Here is a 13,513-nt window from a genome sequence, read left to right as displayed (position 1 = left end):
TACAATGAGAGAAGCCATCCCGGATCTGGAGAAATACAGAGAAGTTAATTGAACAGGCTGCGTGGTGCAGGAGGATGCCTTTCACTCATCCATATCCATGCAGAACATCCCTCCCCAGAGCCTTGCTTTATGGTTGTTCTGCCTCCAACTCAGGAAGGACGATCTGGGCACAGCGACATTCATCTTCAGACATAAAATGACCCAGGAAAAGAACACACTGAATTTGTACACAGAGCTTTGGGGAAAGTTGCCATGAGGGTAGGAACTGTTCCATTTAACTTCAAGCTCTTCAAAGCTGGAGGGGAAAAGGGAGTGAGGGAGAGGAAGGGAGGGAGGGAGAGGAGGGAGAGATGGGAGGGAGGGATTGAGGGAAGGAGAGGAAGGGAGGGGAGGGGAGGGGGAGGAGGGGAGGGAGAGGAAAGGAGGGATCAATGAAGGGAGGGAGAAAGGGGAGGGAAAGAGGGGGGAAGGGAGGGAGAACTTTCCTGATGCCTCTGCCCAGCACATGAACAAGAATTTGAGCAGCACGCTGTTTGAGTCGTTCATAGGTAGTAGTTACAGGGAAAGAACCTGGCCCACAGATGTCATATTACACTGCCAAGAAGACCAGCTCTGGAGACCTCGTTAGCACATAAGATTTTCCTTGTGTCATCTCAGAGAGAGAGAGGAGTTAGTGACGGATATTTGCAGACCCCTAAATGTGTTACTACAGAATGTATCTTACATAAAGACCGGTCCTTGGTAAAAAAGCACAGAAGACAGAAAACGCTGCTCACCGGTAGGGTTTAAAGACTGCCCCCCTACACACACACACACACACACACACACACACACACACACACACACACACCAAACAATCATAGAACACATCTCCAAACTCAGGGAAAACCGTTGTTTAGTAGTAACTCTGACCAATAGGATAAGAAATGATCTCTGAACTTCATAGACTAACCATGCAGGCCTCACTTCCTTAAAAGCAAGGTTTGTGGCTGGTCTTGATCATTTTCTGCTGTTTGGACTGAGCTGGTTAACTGCTTTTCCACTGTACGGAGCAAAGCCATTGGCTTGATCCACACTGGCCCTTTGGGATGGTATATATCCCAGCTGAGGGCTCAGTAATGGTTTTATAGATGAATCCTGGAAATAAAGACAACCAAGGAGCTCTTGGACGTCTGTGCAGTCCGACTGACGGCAGACTCTAAGGATAGATACTGTTAGCTCTAAAGTTAATGATGTAAGGAGTCGGTCAGGTCTGAGAAAAGAAACGGAGGCCCTGTGGTGGCTAAGTTTATGTCAGGTTAACACAGGCTTGAATCATCTGAGAGGAGGGAACCCTCCTCTCAGACCCTCCTCTCAGACGGGCCCATAGGAAAGACTATTGGACATGTTTTCCTTTTACTTTTGTTTTCAATCTTTAATTGGTTCTTTGTGACTTTCATATCATGCACCCCAATCCCACTCATGTCCCTCTCTCCTAATACCCACCCTTCACCCTTGCAAACCCCCCTCCAATAGAGAAAAAACATCTTCATTATAGAAGCTGTAGTGTGTCTCAGTGTGTCCCACAATACACCCTTTTGTCCACACTTCTTTGCTTGCAAATGTTCATTGCAATGACTCGTTGGTCTGATACGAGGCCTCTGGCTTCTGCTACTCTATCAGTACTGGACCTCACTGGGACTCCCCTAAGATATCCTGAGACATCTGGCTGGCTCTTGGTGATAACAGACCCCCCACTGCAGCAGAGCCACAGACCCAGACATGGTCTACAGTGTCAGCACAGGCTGGAACCCCCCCATGGTCCCAGGTGGCATCACTGGGTACTCACATGAGATGGTTCCTCGATACCCTGAGTCTCCAGTTCCGCCTCTCTCCATTGTGCCCACTTCCTTCTGTTTTTCTTTCCCTTCCATTTCTCCACCACTTACTCTCTCCTCTTAGTGGTGTCCAGGGTCTCCGAGTGTCTGGAGTCGTCTCTGGCATGGTCCACCTGCTCACCCCAGGCCTGAGTAGTATCAGACTGGTGGTCATCTCAGGCTAGTTACTCACCCAGGCCAGCCTACATGGCCCCATGCGAGGGTCATCTGGCTTGGACTCATTCCTGCCCCAAGCCCATAGTCCCAGTAGGGAGGGGTCTTCTAGTCTCTGGCTTGCTCCCTGCCCTCACACTGGACTGGTAACCATCTCAGGTTTCCTTTTTTCAAGGAGTACTAAGCTACTAATCATCAGACATAACGGAGTATAGACATACCCTTCTCTCTGCCACCTACTGACGCACATGTGACATAACAGTCATACTTGCGATGGCTCTGGAGCAGGGGATTTTCTTAGTTAGTGATTGATATGGAAGGGCTCACCCCTGGTCAGGTGGTCCTGGCTTCTGTAAGAAAGCAGGCTGAGTAAACCATGGAGAGCAAGCCAGTAAGCAGCACCCTCCATGGCCTCTGCATCAGCTCCTGCCACCGGGTTCCTGCCCTGCTTGAGCTCCTGTCCCGACTGCCCTGTTACCTGGGAGCGTAAGCTGAAATAAACCCTCTCCCCCCAGGTTGCTTTGCTTGTGGTGCTTCGTCACGGTGAGCATAACTCTAACTAGGACAAACCCCATTGTGGGTGTCCTGAAAGTTCACAAAGGGCCTAGGGATACATGCGATAGTTAGGGTTGTCCACTTGACAGAATGAAGAGTCCCCTAGAAGATATACTTCTGGGCGCACCCAGGGGCTCTCTCTCAGTCAGATTGGCCTCTGGTCATGCCCATCAGGATTCTGTTGGTATGTTTAGTTGGAGTGGGAAGACCCGCCCTCATTCATTGGCTGGATTCAGGACTGTACGCAAGGAGGCAGTGAGGGGAGCACAGTTATTCCTCACTCTCTTCTTCCTGACTGCGGCTGCGATATCATAGGCCACCTCAGGCTTCTGCTGTCCGGTCTCCCTGCTGCCTTGGGCAGTGCTATGAGCTGCGAGCCACAGTAAACCCTTCCGTAAGTTGCTTTTCTCGGATTATTTCTACCACAACAACAGACAAGCAAGAACCAAGATAAGGAACCTCGAACGGACTCCAGCCAAACCAAGTCTGTGCAGCAGCTCTGTGATAAACTTCATAATGAGGGTCTGAACACTTCCACAGTTTGACCACAGCACTGCGCCTTACTGTAGTGACACCTCCAGCTTTACCCGGTTCTAATCGGTTTCCGGTCCACACAGGAAACAGCGACATTTCCTCAAACCATGATATTAAACAAACACACAAGCAAAAAATAGTAACCTGCCAGCTTTACTCTTGGTTGTGATTTTTGTTCTCTCAGTGCACCCGCCTTTCAGCTTTAGTCCTCTTACTCTACTGCCACCTTCCTTCTGACCTGCCTGTTTCCTACCAGACATCAGGTTGCTAACCTCACAGGCACTTGAAGAAGAAGGGAGTCCTAAGAAGCTGGCACTGTCAGGCACAGGAGTGTGAGGACCTCACCCCCGTGGCCCCTGAGGCCCCTGCAGCCCCACTATCTCCACTGCCCCCGCCGCCCCTGCCTGGACCTCTCAGAAGCTCGCCATGGGTCTGTGTGCTACTGCTTGTGCCTTCCCAGCAGAGATTCTGAAGTGCTGTCTCCGAGCCTGTGTGTGCTGAGGGGCCTTAGGTGTCACCTGACACTCTGCATTGACTGTCATGCCTTGTAGAGCTGTGGCTAACACAGAGCAGACAAGGGAGGCACCTCAGAAACTGGGCTCTGATGTCAGCTCTCCTGAACTTGGACCTCCCAACTGGCTAGAATTAGTTACCCCAAGCCCTTGAAGGTTCAGCCTCCCTTGGTCTGTAAAGTTGGGTGATGATCTGTTGTGAGGCATTAGAAAAACTTATGGAATATATAGTGAGGACTCGATGTAGTTATGGTGAGAGCTCATATCTACACTCATACACTTGTGTATATGTAATACATAGAAAGTATATATAATATATAAAGCATAGAGAGAGAGAGGAGAGAGATAGACAGAGACAGAGAGAGACAGAGAGAGAAAGCGAGAGACAGACAGACAAACAGAAACAGAGAGCAGAGAGAGACAAAGAGAGAGACAGAGACAGAGAGACAGAGAGAGAGAGAGGAGAGAGACAGACAGAGAGACAGAGAGAGAAAGAGAGAGCATGCAGAGAGGAGAGACAGAAACAGAGACAGAGGAGAGAGATACAGAGAGAAGAGAGAGAGAGAGAGACAGAGAGAGAGAGAGAAAGAGAGCGCGCTAAAGAGCTACAGCCTTTACTGTTTGGCTTCAATGTACCCACCCTCCCATGTGTCCTTGATACATTGTCTACAAACTAAGGATCCTGAGGCTGCCGTGCCTGGTTTCGACCTGAAGACAAGACATAGAACCAGAGGAAAGCTTGACTCTGGACAAGCCACTGTGTTCCCCGAGCCCTAGCAGAGGGGCAAGGCTTGCACAGGGGTTCCGTGGTGGTGGCTGGAAACATTGTTTCTCCACACTGTTACACACTAAGTAAATAAAGCTTTCACAGTGAAAATGGGCGCCCACCCCCTTCCAGCAGCAACAGCCAAGGGGAACTGGCCACAGTGTTTACTTTGTTACCTGTGAAAACCAGGATGGAGAACACAGGATGGAATCAGACTGAGAGGGCACTAGTGTTCCCACCACCACTGGGAAAGGATGATTCAAAGACACTGTGGAGAATGCTGAGTACACGCAGGCACCATGGCTTCCTCTGCAAGAGCCTCTCACTGTCACTCAGAAACTGTGCACCAAGACTCTTCCCCCGCTTCCCTCACCCTTCCTTCCCCTCTCCCTTCCTTCCCTCCCCTCCCTCCCTCTGTAGAACATTTATAATTAAAGTGTACTTGAGACCACAAGCACGAAGGCTGTATGCAGTATCTCTTGTAAATCCCCTGGATATTTGTAAAGCTAAGACTTCTGAAGACCCAGAGGTGCAAGAGTTCCCTGAGAATGGCTAGAAATCTCTCTACTGAGACTTTGATTAAAGCCAAAGGTTACTGGAGACAAATATCTTATGGCGAGTGTTTTAAAGAAAGGGAAGAACCCTGCCGTGACCTGCAGTAATGGAGTGTCTATATTTATTTGTCTGTTCATCTATCTATCTATCTATCTATCTATCTATCTATCTATCTATCATCTATCTACCTATCTATCTATCATCTGTCTATCTACCTATCCACCTACCTACCTACCTATCTATCATCTATCGATCATATATTTTGCACTAACTGCGCTCACAACATCCAGCCTTGGCATCCTCTTGGGAAAAAGCATCCCACAGGAAAGGAAAGGCAGAAGTACGCTGGAGGTTCCAGAAGGCCAGCTGAGGGTCAACTTTGAGGAGGTGGCAGAATCAGTGTCCACAGGCTTCTGGGATCTCAGTGTGTCCCCTAGCCAGGACGCCCTGAGCAAGTGTCTGCAGCTGTGAATATACTGTACAAAGCCCTAGGTGCTGATGTCGAGATGGAATGGGGCCTCCAGGGTTCCCAGCTAGTCTGAAGCCTGTCACAGAAGGCTCCAGTGGACTTCGCACTCCTATTTTATGCTGTTCCATATTTGTTTGTATCCCTTTATTTGGCACTCCCATATGTTAAGTCCGACTGGTCACCTGCCCCTCAGGTCTGCCCTTGTGTTTCATGGTCAAGGGTCACAAATGAGACTTTGGTTCTAGATAGCTGTGTGCATGGCAGTGGTGCCATGGGGCTGTGTTAGCAGTGCTCCCTTTCCCCCTGGGGTGCAGCTTCTCTCATTCTTTTAGGTGTTCCTCATGTTAAGGTTATTGCTATGAGCCAGACTGCCACGCTATACTGGCATCCTGGTCATCTTACAAGTGTGCAGTTCCCAGTTACACCCAGAGGCCATGCCCAGCATCTGTCCTGTGTCGTCTAGGTTTGTGCAAGCATACTGGACGATGTTCACACAAGGACAAAATTGCCCAGTGAAACGATACTCAGAATTTATCCCTCTCATTATACAGTGTGTGGCTAACTTGAAAAGGTGTGTGTGTGTGTGTGTGTGTGTGTGTGTGTGTATGCACTTGTGTATGTGAGTATGTGTGTGTGCACTTGTGTGTGTACTTGTGTGTGTGTGTGCATGTATGTGTGTGTGCACTTGTATGTGTGTGTATGTGTGTGAGTGTGTGTGTGTGTGTGTGTGTGTGTGTGTGTGTGTGTGCTGATCCACTGTTCTCAGCCCAACAACTCTTCCTCTAGGTCTCTTCCTAGAAATGCCTGTATAAGTGCAGAGACAGATAGATATAAACAAATGTATTCTTATCGGCAGTTTATGTGCAGGGGTGTGTTCATGTTTGGCGGCTATAAGCCAATGTCAGTGTTTTTTCTCTAATGCTCTGCAGTTTGAGGCAGGGTCTCTCACTAAACCTAAAGCTAACCTGTTAGGCTAGGCTGACCAGCAAACCTAGGTTCCCCCTCCCCCACCATCACCCTGGTGTACTCTCCTGTGCTGGATTTTATGTGGATGCTGATGATCTGAACTCAGGTCCTCATGACCACGCATCAGGCACTTCCCCACAGATGTCTTCAGACCCACTGGGTTGTGCCGTGTTATGCCGTGCTGTATTACATCACATTACTGGATGAGTAAACAGTGTGTGGAGTTGTGGGGGGGGGTGCAGACCTGAAGGCTCACTGGTGGGCAGAGCAGACTGTTGGCCAATCACAAACCTGTGTTCTATTTTGGGGCAAATCACTCTGTGATGCTGAAGTTGGTTGGTGGATACCCTCCTTCGCTGAGTGATCCCTGGGTTTCAAGTTTGTGGCTGCAGCGAGACAGAATTATTGCCTTCTTCATGTTTGTCGTCCACCTTCGTCTTTCTAGCCGTTGTGAGAACTTCCCCTGGGCCATGTGAACAAATATCTGCTCCGCCCCAGATGGGGCGCCAACAAACCAAAGAAGTGATTCCACTCGGAGCTGGCTTGGGGAAGCAGCGAGCTTCCTTAGTGACTTACAGGTGTGTGGGAGCTCACGAGCCTTTGGTCACTGGAAAAGCTCACTCTCTCCAAGCCACTGTAGACCATTCCCACGTCCTCAGAGAGGGACAGAGCCTGGCAAACCCCCACTCCCACCATGAGGGAAGAGATAGGTCAGCCAAATCTTGTGTAGTTGTTGAGTGGGTAATCACGGCTGATGGGAATTCAAGGATGTGACAGCCACACCCCACTAAGTCAGATCTTGACATTTGTGTAGGCCATGAGTGCACCACTGAGGCAGTTGGCGTGGTCTTAAAGATCAAATGACTTTACGCGTTATCGAGCAGACCCTTGGCTTCCCTTTCAAACCTGGCCTCCTGGATGCCTGTATTACTTTTCCACCCAGGCCTGGATGCTCTGGTGCTGACCTTCCCTGAGGTCTTAGCACTGCCACAGGGAACTTGAAGTTGTGCCCACCCAAAGACTACTGTGTATGTTAGGGGGTCTTGAAGCCGAGATATTGCAGGCATCATCCATGGTGTTGAGAGTGCAGAACTCCTCGTCTGCCTGTTTGGCTTCTCTTCGCCCTTGCCATAGGTTCCCACCACAGCCATGCAGCAGTTCTCCGGGGAAGCTATCAATCCAGTGAACACTGATGCCTGCCCTCAATCAAGACCCATTTGGTCAAGATCTCCAAGGGCTCAGCCTGGGACTTGGAGCTGTTAACTGCTCCCCTGGTGCCTCTAATAGGCAGGCTTGGTTGAAGTCAATCAAAATGTCCTACTTGGGAGAATTCCTACAGTCATTGGCACATACGCAGTCCCAGAGGGCCAAGCAGAGAGTGCTGCGTGCAGCGTTTGCATTTGTGGTAACAACAGTCTGAAGAGGTAAAACCCGAGGCGGAACCTGAAAGTGCTGACTGTGGAGTGACAGGAGTTAAGTGTGGACACTGCCATGCGAACCTTTCACACAGGGACAGTGGTCACACCCGTGGCTGGGGGTCATCGTGCATGTAACTGTGCAGGCTGCATGCTGTTCCTTCTAGCAGCAGCCAGACTGTCTACTCTCCACGAGATCTCACATGCTTCTAGTCTACCCTGCGGACACTTCTGCTCCGCGGACACCTCTGCTCCATGGACACCTGCCATCTGAGGTCAGCTCATGCCAATAAATGCCTGGTTTGTGTAGCACCTCAGAACCAAGGGGCAGGTATCATGAAGGCAGAGGAACTCAGAGTTCTGCTAAATGTGCCTATTTCCCTGTACGCCTTATTAAACATGAATAAGCAGCATATCTGTGCCCAACAGAGCCCCCACTTGAATTATTGAAGTGAATATTAATAGTGGGAGGAAGCAAAGCCTAGCCAGCTCCCGTGCAAGCCACTTAACCTCATTGGGCCTCAGTTTCCCCCAGTACAGGTTGTGAGCATGGAATGAAGCAGAGCTGAGTTCAAATCTGGGCAAATGAAGGTTACCTGTAGGTACTCATCTTCCGGGTCACTGCTTGGATATATCCTGGACATATGGCCTCTACCGAGAACTCTGACTTAATTAGTGGCACCAGTCCCATTTTCCTCTTTCCTGATTCATGCATTTACTGCATACAAGTTGTTGCCATTTCACACTGTGTGTGAATGCACATGCCTGTGCATGCACATGTGTGTGTGCACATGTACCTGTGGTCTCTCTTCCCTACTAAAGTAAACTTCCTGAGGAGTGGTTGACAGCACTTAAGAAATAATACCTGCTGAGGGGCTGTGAGATGGTTCGATGGATTAAGTCGTTTGCCACAAAGCCTTGGAAACCCCACAGGGAAGCAGAGGATCCAGTCCGGGAAGTTGTCTTCTGGCCTCCATGTGTGCTCTGAGGTAGAAGTGACAGAGAGGGGCGGGGGAGGAGAGGAGAGGGACAGAGACAGAAGAGGGAAGAGAGAGAGGGAGAGAGAGGGGGAGAGAAGGGGGAGAGGAGGCAGAAGAGAGAGGAGAGAGAGAGAAGAGGAGAGGAGAGAGACAGAAGAGGGAAAAGAGAGAGGGAGAGAGGGGGGGAGGAGGGAAGAGAGGAGAGGGGAGGGGAGGAGAGAGAGAGAGAGGAAGAGAGAAGAGAAGAGAGGAGAGAGAGAGAGAGAGAGAGAGAGTAAATGTTTTAAAGTTTCTGATTTCTTGACTAAACAAATAATTAATTCTACTCCATACGTTGCTAACTTGAGGTTGTTCATGTTAAAAATCATTTGAAGTAAAATTTACCTTATATTTAAAGTCCACCCTAGTAACTTCAGTTTTTAAAAACTCACATTGTTGTGAAATATTTTCCTATGTCACTAGCGTTAAGAAATGGTTTCTCTTACATCTCTAACTTACAGACAGCAGGATCTCTGATCACTCTCGTTCACGTGGATGTTTTGGGGGGAGGTTCTTGGCTTCCCCCTAGGCTGAGAGATCACAGAGTGCTCATTTTCAAATAGCTGAGAGGCCCGTGATTCTACAAGGCTCTCTCCCCTCTGACCTTGTCCAGGGTCTTCTCAGCCTTTGTCGGCTTGGAGTCCGGAACTGAAGGGCACTCTCAATGACTCCCGACAGTAACAGCTGACCAACTCACAAGCTCCTCTCTGTCCTATTTATACACCCAGGTGTTGTGCTCACGGGTTTGACAGAATCACACCACCGACCATGGTCAGTACACTGTCCCCAGTGACCTCGGGCTCCCAGTCTGCCCTGACGGCACATGCCCACGTCCGGGGAGCGAGGCTTTTTCTGAGACCTAAGGCACTTGTTTTAAGTTGCCCCCCTCCCTCTGTGGCTGATGGGAAGGCTGGTCCTAGCTGTTGTCAACATGAGCACACAGAGAGATCCGACCTGAGGAATGCACTTGTTCCTTGGGGTTCTTTCCAGAAAGGATGGATGTCATGGTGCAGCACCTGGGGGAGAGACCCACCTGGATGGGGGTACTTTAGATGGCACTTTTAATGGGTTTGTGGCACAGGTGTCAAGAGGCTGTGAAGAGGCAGCAGTAAGTCTGCAAGCCTCTCTGTTTTCTGAGTGACTCGACTGATCTGGCCTGCTTCCAACTGCAGCCTCAGCCCTTCAAGGTAGGTTCAGCACCAGGGGCTTCTAGGTCTCCAGCCAAGGTTTCTGCTCTGGGCTGGGTACCTGCTTTTTTCCTATCTAGCCCGCAGACATCCATTGCTAGGTTACTAGCCCCCATCGCGTAAGCCAGTCCAGTAAATTCCCTTCTTGTAATTGGCTCACTTCCTCTGGAGAACTCTGTGTGAGACAGAGAACTCTGCAAGCCAACTTGGGTCCCACCTCCTAATCCTCACCTCGAATTCCAAATCCTCAGTTCCTCAGGATGCGACTACAGACACAGGGTCTTCACGGCGGTGATCAGCTTTAAGATGAAGTCATCGGTGTGGACCTTAACACAGTATGACTAAGGACTTGTAGGAAGAGGAGAGGAGGGCACAGACAGAGACAAGAAAAGGCCAGGTTTTCCTGCCAAGGACAGGAGCCTGGGAGAAACCATCCCTGCTCAGGTCTTGAAGTCTCCAGGGACTTAACTTGTTTAGCTGCCCTGGGTGCTGCAGTAGCAAAACGTTTTCAAACATAAAACTGCCTTCTGTATTTACACACTCCTTGCCCAGTGGCCTCCCTGGGCACCTCAATCTGCTGGGATAAGTTCCCAGGGCAGGGTCACAGGTGAAGGAAATTCTCTAGGCTCCTTCTTCCCTATCAGTTGTTCACTCCTCGGGTATCTGGGGAAACTCTGGCTTTTCCGGATATCCCTCCATCTTCTGCCATTCTCCCTCCGCCTCCTTGTGTGAACGTGTAATCACTTCGTCGAACCAGATGATCCAGAATCACCTCATTTCTTTAATCTCTATTCAAATTTTCTTTGACCAGATAGGTCAGCATTCAAAGAGTCTGTCGATTAGGCATCTTATGTATACAATGTATCAATCCATATGCTATTCTACTGTGTAGTATATCTATAGTACATTAAAAGCAATAGAAGTTTATTCCAGCCCTTGGCTCCTATTCCATTTCCTGTGTGCTTGAATGGGTCAAGAAGACCTGTTACAGAGCTCCCGAGAATGCTAGACACTGCCGCAGACAGGCGTGCAGCAAGCACGTTGTACTGAAGTAACACGGAGGATGGGAGAGTCCTTTGTTCTGACTGGTTCTCCAAAGACTTCCTGAACATGGACTTGCTTGAGTTAGGTCATGAGTACTTGGCTAGGCAGGTATCACATTAAAAAATTCTGGAAGAAAGGAGCAAAGATTTTCCAAATCCCATAGTATGAAATCCATAATACAGACCAACAGTTATGGGAGAGTACTCAGTACCTCTAACAAAGGAAGGATCCGGGAGGAGGGAGGGAGGGAGGGAGGGAGGGACGGACGGACGGACGGACGGAAGGGAGAAAGAAAGTATGTCTGTCTCTGTGTCTGTCTCTGTCTCTGTGCCTCTGCATCCGTGTGGGTGTGTGTGTGTATGTGTGTGCATCTGTGTCTGTCTGGGTTGTGTGTGTGTGTGTGTGTGTGTGTGTGTGTATCTCTGTGGTGTGTGTGTGTGTATCTGTGTGTGTGTGTGTGCTCATGTGCATGTGTGCGTGCATATGTGTGTGTTAGGAACCCCAGAGTTCTTACCAGAATCCTCAAACCTGGCTAACTTAAGAAGAGGATGAAGTTAGATTCAAGCCCCTTATTGGTGTTTTAACAAAAAGCTTTTCAGTCTCTGAAAACTTGTAATTTGCTATCTCCGCATCAGCAGCTCCGGTGCTGTTCTTAACTCTGTAGTGAGGAATGAAGAGATCTGCATCAGTGAACACACAGAAAGCCTGAGTAGACACGATTTTATCAGAGCCTCAGTGGTGTAACTGCTTAACCTATAGCTCTCCCCCAACTGGGTTTGGTGTTTAAAGGGGAAAACATGTTTACCAGTAGATGTTACCTCCTAAATTACACCACACTCTACCAACTCCCAACACACACACACACGAGAGAGAGAGAGAGAGAGAGAGAGAGAGAGAGAGAGAGAGAATGGTAACCAATTTTTAAAATGTAAAGTAAGACTGTAGGCTACGTGAACCCACCTCCATAGTCAAACATTCCGTGTAGACAGATTCCCTCATCCTCATCCCTCCCCTCCCCATCCTCATCCCTCCTCTCCCTCATCCTCATCCCTCCTCTCCCTCATCCCTCCCCTCCTCTCCCTCATCCTCATCCCTCCTCTCCCTCATCCCTCCCCTCCTCTCCCTCATCTTGATCCCTCTTCTTCCTCCTCCTCCACTGTTTCCTCACAGACATTTGCTCACATCATTCCAGTCTAAAAATCAAAATGAAACCATACTTCCAACCATCAGACATCAAACATCTTCCTTTATCCTGTGAGTCTTATCTTAATCAGAGAAAATCACCCTTCAGTGGTATGTTTTCTTGGCTGTGCGCTGTGTGTAACATCTCAGCATCTAGTGATAAACATGAGCCCCCCTCCCTGCCGCCATTCTCCCCCTCCCCGACCTTGAATAGCGCTCTTCTCAGCTTTTCCAGCTAATGCTGGTTCTGCACACAGAGCTTTCCTAGAGATCCCTCCTTTCCATAAAGATGTTACTTTGAGACCCTAGACCCCCCAAACTGCACCAGTTAGAATGAATGATTTTCTGATTTTCTTTGAGTGTGAGTCCTGGCTATCACATCAAACCTCTCATGACCAAACCCAACCGGGCTCTTCCTGCAGACTTGACACATCCGGGGCTTCCTCCTCTGCTCCAGCTAATGAGAGGCCAAGCCGGTGGCACCTGCGTCTGCCCCTTCCGAGCCCTCGTTCATCTCCCAGCACTCTAACCCGCTGTGCATCGCCCCTTTCCGTGGGCCACTCTGTGAGATCCCTGCCCTTCATGGCTCTCTCTTCCCTCTGCTCGTGACCTGCCACAGCTGGAAGGATGTCTTCCATCAGTGGTTCTGTGTAGCCCACTAAGATAAGTGCAAACGAAGGCGGCCTCACCCTGCTTGTCCTTCAGTGTCTAGAATCAGTGGTAACTGGCTGTTCCACAGCACACTAAGGTCTTCTCAAAGCTGTGGCCAATGGAGAGTGTCACTGGATGAGAATGAAGTCATACAGACTTGAGAAGCTGGGGACTTCATGGAAGGAAGGAACCCTGGTCACCATATCATGTGATGAATGGTTGCTTAAAGAAAATGATATTTAAACCACAAGAACAGAAAAGGGACAGATGACATCAATGCTTGGGTGGCTGTCCCAGGGACCATGGCTGCTTTTGTTCCACTCCATGTGGCCAAGAGAGGTAGAATTTGAGCAAAGAAATAGAAGCTATAAGAAACATTACTTGGACAAATTTAAGGGAGGGAAATGACCACACAAAGTTGGCAGGAGCACTCTCCCATGGCAGGTCTCTTACCAGAAGAGACTGTTTCCACAGGACCATTCCCAGGATTACTCCCCTGTGCCGTCTTGGGCTACACAGTTCTTTGCTTACTTGCATAACTCTTCCCAGTAGGTGAGGCAGCAGACTCAGCCTCTGCTCTTCAGCACAGATGCTGTTTCCCAGAGCTGTGCTTTCCTTGACTTGAAGT

The 13,513-nt window shown here is 49.3% G+C and overlaps 1 protein-coding gene, 1 long non-coding RNA gene and 1 pseudogene across 18 annotated transcripts in view; 1 reads left to right on the top strand and 2 right to left on the bottom strand.

Moving 5' to 3' along the window:
• Positions 1-10,715, bottom strand: part of LOC148006354 (uncharacterized) — a 42,922-nt gene extending 32,207 nt beyond the window's left edge. The window contains exons 1-2 of the long non-coding RNA XR_015686257.1: positions 10,240-10,715; positions 8,668-8,786 (exon numbers count right to left, since the gene is read on the bottom strand). This is a non-coding gene — a long non-coding RNA (uncharacterized LOC148006354). The remainder of the gene's footprint in view (positions 1-8,667; positions 8,787-10,239) is intronic.
• Positions 1-13,513, top strand: part of Lmntd1 (lamin tail domain containing 1) — a 233,736-nt gene that overhangs the window by 151,746 nt on the left and 68,477 nt on the right. The gene's annotated exons all lie outside the window — the stretch shown is intronic.
• Positions 2,207-2,319, bottom strand: LOC120102714 (small nucleolar RNA SNORA17; annotated as a pseudogene).

This window comes from Rattus norvegicus, chromosome 4 (assembly GCF_021556685.1).
Source record: "Rattus norvegicus strain SHRSP/BbbUtx chromosome 4, alternate assembly SHRSP_T2T, whole genome shotgun sequence".
NCBI lineage: Eukaryota > Metazoa > Chordata > Mammalia > Rodentia > Muridae > Rattus > Rattus norvegicus.
Note: the sequence above shows the minus strand (reverse complement) of the source record. Positions and strands in the feature narration are given on the sequence as shown.